This window comes from Grammomys surdaster, unplaced genomic scaffold (genome assembly GCF_004785775.1).
Source record: "Grammomys surdaster isolate TR1022 unplaced genomic scaffold, NIH_TR_1.0 67, whole genome shotgun sequence".
Taxonomy (NCBI): Eukaryota; Metazoa; Chordata; class Mammalia; order Rodentia; family Muridae; genus Grammomys; species Grammomys surdaster.
The window spans coordinates 11,592,303-11,599,143 of NW_021604569.1; the positions used below are offsets into that span (position 1 = coordinate 11,592,303).

Here is a 6,841-nt window from a genome sequence, read left to right on the forward strand (position 1 = left end):
CATACTAACTATTAGATTCCCCACAGTATGTTTTGTTTTCTTTTAACCTGTGACTTTACAAGAAATTCAAGATTCAAAGTTATATGGGGTTGGTAGACATGCAGTTTAAGTTTTTAACCCCATATATTTCTATAAAAATCTCCAAAACTACAGAGAAAATAAAATAACTCTACAATCAACACTCTGCATAAAGATGTTTTCAAAGGCCAAGAAAGTATCTATTTACACTCTTCATATAACTGTTATCATGGTGATAGATGGTCATAGTCATAGTTATTCTAACTATAATGCCTACAAACATAGCAAGTTGTTTAAATTACAGTACCATACAAAACAGTTATCAAGTTGAAAAATGTGGGTAGGGTAATGACAAGAGATATAACTGGTTGTAATGAGCTTCCAAATGCTGGAGGCAGGCTGCAGGTAAGACAGCTTCCGTGATATCTGAGGGCCCTATATACCTGAAAAACCTTATCTCTTAAAGAGAAAGCTTTAGTTTAATGCTAACATACAATAAAGATTTCTCCAACCAACTGACTGTTCTTTTTCATGATTCCTCTGTAAAGGACTAGAATTAAGCCAGAATTAATAAAATTCATTAGCTAGAATTAATAAAACTGATTTTCTTTTCCCAATAATATTTTATTTATAAATGTTGAGTATGGCTTTTTCTTCTTACAATTATGACATGAAATTTCCTCATCCAAACTTTACTAAATGAAAAGGGAGTTTATTTGGAGAATAAATCAAGAAAATAGTGAGGTAGCTATAAAAATTTAAGAAAGAATTATAAAGGGAAGTTTTTTAATACCTGAATAATAAGAGAAATGTTATTTTAGTTGCTACTAGACAGTATTTTGGAAAAGATACTGATGTGGTAGTTTAAATCATAAAATCTGTCAAAACATGGTAATTGCTCTTCCTAGCTCATTGAAGAATGATTTGGAAGACTCTCTTACTTAAAATTTGAGTATATACTCCAGACTTTGCTCATAAATGAAAATTCTAAATGTGACCAGCAATTCCATTTCCTGAAGAGTTCTCAAGCTTTTGGAGGTGCTATTTTTATTTACCAAGATACATGGAACAAATAATTTAAATTCCTTCTATATTTCAGTTCAAATGTGTAACTTGAAATTTATTGTATAGCAAATTACTAATATAAACAGTAATTTTTAAGCCCTATAAGTAGCAGGTAGATAAATATAGGCTTTGGTTGTTTAGAATGTAAAGTTAATATTATTTCATTGAGAATACTGTTATTAGCATTCAGCATCCCTGCAAATCACAGGAATAAATTCCACCATCCACTATCTCACTACCATGCCAAGGTAGTGTCGAGCACATGTGGGTTCTAGCAGAGATGACTAAAGGTATATTGTCCCTGTGAATTAGTTAGGCTGTAGGAGTTTTACGCATTCATTGTATTATAATAGTATCTATCTATCTATAGTGGATGGTTTTGTGTGTCAACTTGACACAAGTTAGAGAATAATGCATATATATACATATACACACCCCACATGAGAGGAAAATTCTAGTAATATCCAGTTATTTTGCAAAACTCAGAAATGGTTTATTTTACAAAACGGTTTAAAATCCAATCCTATATGAAATTTCAAACACTTTAAAATACAGGTCTTAAGTCATTAAAATGTCAGAATGACTGACTTACTATGCAAACTTCTTGGAGTTGTTACAACACCTTGTAGTCAGAGGCAGAGCCTACAATCAAACTCTCCTTGGGTGTATATTTCACTAGGAGGGCCTAGAATCAAAGTGAAGGTCAATTGTTTCTAACCTGCATACAGAAATATGCTTCAGCACTACTAACAGTTTCAAACCTTAAATTGCATTCAAAATTTAACTTTCAATAATCTCTTCACCCATGATCACTTTAGACACATTAAGCCTCATGGTGGATAAAATTCCAGAATTTAAGTATTTCTACAGTGATTTTTCTCAACATACTTTTAATTTCTGCAACAGAAATGGATGTGGAAGCAACCAGTGATTTGGTTTGCTAAGAAAACCCTGTAGTTACTGCATATTAAGTATGATTCAGTTCCAATAGTGAACATATTTAGTATTTACTTCAGATTTAAAGAGCATCTGCTGTGGTTACATGAGTCAAATGTCATTTTAAGATGGACAAAATGAACCTCAAACATAACATTCTATACTTTTATAGGATTGGTAAAATTAGCATTTTGAATACAATAACATATTAGAAATTATCATACAAGGTAGCATATGAATCTAGGAGAAAAACAGGAACATAGAACTTGTGTGGATTTTATAGTTTAGAATTCTATTACAATCCAATTTGATAGCCAGAAAAGGAAAGTTAAATAGAACAAAATTGTGCTCATACACTTTGGTATTAAAAAAAAAGACAGAGTAGGCTAATAGGAAGTATTAAAGGAACTTTGTTTTAAGTTTTGCCCCAGCTGAAACTCTTTATCTTATCCAATGTTAAGAAGAAACTAGAGAGAGACAAATCAATCCATCATTTTTCCTAAATAGAGCATTATTTAAATAGCAGACAAGAACTTCCTGTGATTTCTATGAGCACTCTTATTCAGACCCTTGCACAGTGCATCCCACTTCTTGGCCTCTGGATCCAAAGCCATGTTATCCTTCTGGCAACATTATGTGGCTGGCAACTCATCCTCCAACTTACATCTTTAACTCTTACATTTCTAAGTTTATTTCTGCTGTATTCATTTTATTAATATTTGAGCATGCTCAGTCTTTAGTCATTTTCTTTTAAATATCTCTCTTAAAACTGCCCCTCTGATTTTCCAGCTATCATTCTTCATCTCCTTTGGGACTTCCCCTGACTTCTGTTCTTCCAGGACTGGTCTTTATGTCCTCATCTCTTACTCAGTCTCTCCCTGTTGCATACAGTTTTTCAATACCCTGCCTAAGATCTGGTAACAGGCTGTGCTACCAGTCCCGACCCATCTTCCCTTAAATTCATGAATAAAAGGCAATATACACACACACACACACACACACACACACACACACACACACACAGAGTTGTTCCTTTTCAACTTGCCTTTGGACATAATTTCTGGATGCTACTATCTCCAGCCTGGAAAAGCATGCCCTTATTAATATTTTTATCTCTGTTCCTCCCACCTGCCCTAAATTTAAGCTGTTAATTACATCCCTGACCACTCACCTGTAGGAGTGGCCACAGGCTACCACTCTACCTGAGACCTCACATATCTGGTCAACTTTACTTCATCAGAACCTCTTCTCCTTACTTCTGTCTCCCTTCCTTTTCCAGGGACACAGAAGTTCTGCTTGTACCTTCTGCTCAACAACTGGCCCATGGCTTTCTTTACTGAGAAATCAAGAACCAATTGGGAAACAGGACCTTAACATCAAAACTGCTCCTACATCCCCTCACCAAGGGATTGTCCTTTACATCCATGGCTTTCTAAACTATTTTTCTGCCGATGTATTTCAAACACATATATCTAAGGCTATAGTTTGCCTTTTTTTCTTAAGCAATCCCACAAGAAGAGTTTGAGCATAAAGATCACAGGAAACCTAGAGGGGAGAGGAAGTGGTAGAAGGAAGTCAAACCAAGACATTATTAAACCAGTTACCACTATGAGTCAATAGAACACAATTCTATTGGAAGCTCTGGAAACCATGAAGAACATCTTCCCCTATACTGACTTAGATAGGTCGGCCACTTTCCTACTGACTAACAACTAGAATTTTCCAATGCATACTTAAGCCTCTGAAATCACACCCATAAAACTAATTTATATATCAAGCATGAAAGCAGGAATCTGTTGTTGACAATTTAAAAATCTTGTTTAAGTAGCAATATTAAATTGGCTTTCAATGAGATATGTAATCATTCTTTTTGTAAAAAAGGGCAAGTATAATATTTATAAATAACTACACTACATACAAAATACTTACAGAAGAAAACATACACATATATGTGCCTTACTTCACCACAGGGGGACACTCACCTGACATCTAGGGTCTCAGTATTCTACTTGCCTATGGAGCCAGTTCAGTTGGTTGCGAGCACTTCCTCCTAAGAGCTGGGGCTTATCAGTAGTTTACCCAAGTGAGCACAAGTTAACTAGTTTACAGTCAGCAATACTTTCTCTCAGTACAGCTGATGTTCAGTTTCTTCACGATAGTCCTTAGGTAATTTTTTTTAATATTCACATTCTACTCTTGTACTTTATTTTCCTATACTCTAGTGAGAAATCCCTGACAAATGTTTAATCACCACAAAGAAAAAGCATCCATTCCTTTTGTATATCTCTGTTTTCTTTTTGAAAATTGCCTGCAACTAAATAATATACGGCAATCCAGTTTTCTGTGCTGTCCTTGTAGCTTGGCAGTAAAAAGGGGTAGAGTAGGCAAAGAGTTGCAGTTATCAGATACAGCTAAGGTTAAGATCAGAGTAGATCTGACTTGCAGAGTTCAAAATACTAATATATCTCAATGTAGTTGAAGTCCTGTTCAATACAGGAAAGTCATCAATACTGACTAGGAAGCAGCTTATGAAAAGGATGACCAAAGAATGAGGCAGAGACCCTAACATAACTCTTAAGTTGTAGTAGCACTTTAGTAAGAAACATTTATGGGGAGACTATTCCTTCTAGTTGTTGAAGAATAGATCAGATAAATTGGCATGAGAGATGGGAGGACGGGGTAGAAAAGGGAAATTGGTTGGGATAAACATCACTAAAGACTTTCAGGAAAGGCATATGGAAATTTGTAACTATAGGAGCTTGCTAAACTGTAGCTCTACACATACATAAAAAGAGTTAAAATAAATTTACCTTGTAATCTGACAGCAATAGCTCCACTAGACACCACAGGATATCAGAGTAAAACAGATTCATTTCCTCACATAAATAACTTAGACTGCAAGCACACTCTGCCTTTGAGCCTGTATCCAGCTCCTTTTCTACATCTTGAGGTCAAAGATTATCCTTGATAATGTTCCACAGTGGAGTTCCTGGGAATATGCTAATCATTTTATTGATGTAATATACATCTATAGAACATATCAAATGGGGATGTCCCTACCACAATATGGGCTAAAAGATACTTTTGTGTTTAGGAGACTCTCCATTACTATGTTGGTCCATTTTATTTTAGAAACAGTAACCTTGAAAGATACACATTTAATTTGAAGTTGTGTGTGAAAGAAAAATAGAAAACATTATAAATAATTTGTTCTTATTAAAGTCAAGCTATTCATTGTCAGGAAGGTTTGAGTTTAACTAACGGCATAATACTTACTTTATTACAATTTACAATTTATTTTATTGGGGGAACAAAACATAATGTAGTTGAATCAACATTGTATTGTACATATTAAAGAAACAATGTGGGGTATATGGAGAAATTTTGAACAGTAATTTAATATAGCTGAAGTGAGGTATAATTTTAGTTAGCACTATTTCAAAACATTCATCCCTAGTATTCAAGTAAGGAACCCTTAATAATTCTGGTGATTCAATAATATTAGAAAATTTTTAATAAAATAAAAATATTAACAGGTAAATGGAGAACCATATAATACATTTTCAATAAATGACAAAAATATATTGGACAGAAACCCAAGTTCAGTACTGCCTCAAAAGATAGAACCATGAAACAAAAGCATGGTTTCATATATAGGTTTGTATGTAAGAGCTATAGTACTTTTCCAGGGGAATTTGTTTCTATTTACCTCAAATAAAGAGAACAATCACACTGTAGCATCAGTAATAGTGTCAGCCCTTGGAGTGTCTTTCAAAAGTCCCAACAAGCAGCTAACTGAGACACAGATACTTACGTCCAACCATTGGACTGAAGCTGGGGACCCCTGTGGTTGAGTTAGGGAAAGGCTGGAAGAGGCTGTGATGAAGAAGGCAACCTGTAAGAAGACCAGCAATCTCAACTAACCCAGACCGCTGAGATTTCTCAGACACTGAGCCAACAGCCAGGCAGCCTGCACTAGCTGGTCCAAGGCCCCCAACACATGTACAGCAGAGGACTGCCTGGTCCGGCCTCACTCAGTGAAAGAAGATGTGTCTAACCCTCTAGAGACTTGAGGCCCCAGGGAGTGGGGAGGCCTGGTTAGAACAGAGTATGTCCTCTTGAAGACAGGGAGAGGAGGGATTGGATTAAGATCTATGGGAAGGAGGACTTGGAGTGGGATAATGACTGGACTGTAAAAAATTAAAGTAACTTTTAAAAGAGAAAGAGAATAATCACATTCTGATGGAGCAACTTGAGACTGTTGAGCCAATGGTCTTAATGGCAGTTTCCTACAGAGTCTGGCCAACCTAAGGACAACTGTGCTACTTTCTGCACGGTAAAACATACAGGTTGGATCCAGGCAGATCTTGAATTGAGGACTACATAGATTAGAGGTAATCTGAGGTCAACAGCTAGTCCCTTGTGCTGAGGATGAGTGGTGGTGGTGTGCTGGTTGCTAACTGGGACATCTATACTGCTCTATCCAAGGACCAGGGAACAGCACAGAAGAAGAGTAGAAAGAAAGCGAGTCAGAGCTTTGGCGCAGTGGTGATGTTTTTCGGGATATGACATGGTCATTGCAGTCATGAACTCACTGTAGCTATGGCCTTCTGGGTAAGCGTGACAAAACTGAGCACATCAGCATTCCATCATTACATTGAGGGCTCATACGGAGCTATTATCAATTAATGGATGCTGGGAGAGGGTGCCATCTATCGTCAATGCCGCAGTTAATTTCAAATGTTCCAGTAAATTTTCCTCAAATTATAACTCAATAGCCTCAGATGGTCCCTAATATTCTGTGTGTGTGTGTGTGTGTGTG

At 36.1% G+C, this 6,841-nt stretch overlaps 1 pseudogene; it reads left to right on the plus strand.

Annotated features, from left to right (window-relative positions):
• Positions 1-366: 366 nt before the first annotated feature.
• Positions 367-6,841, plus strand: part of LOC114630591 — an 8,228-nt pseudogene continuing 1,753 nt past the window's right edge.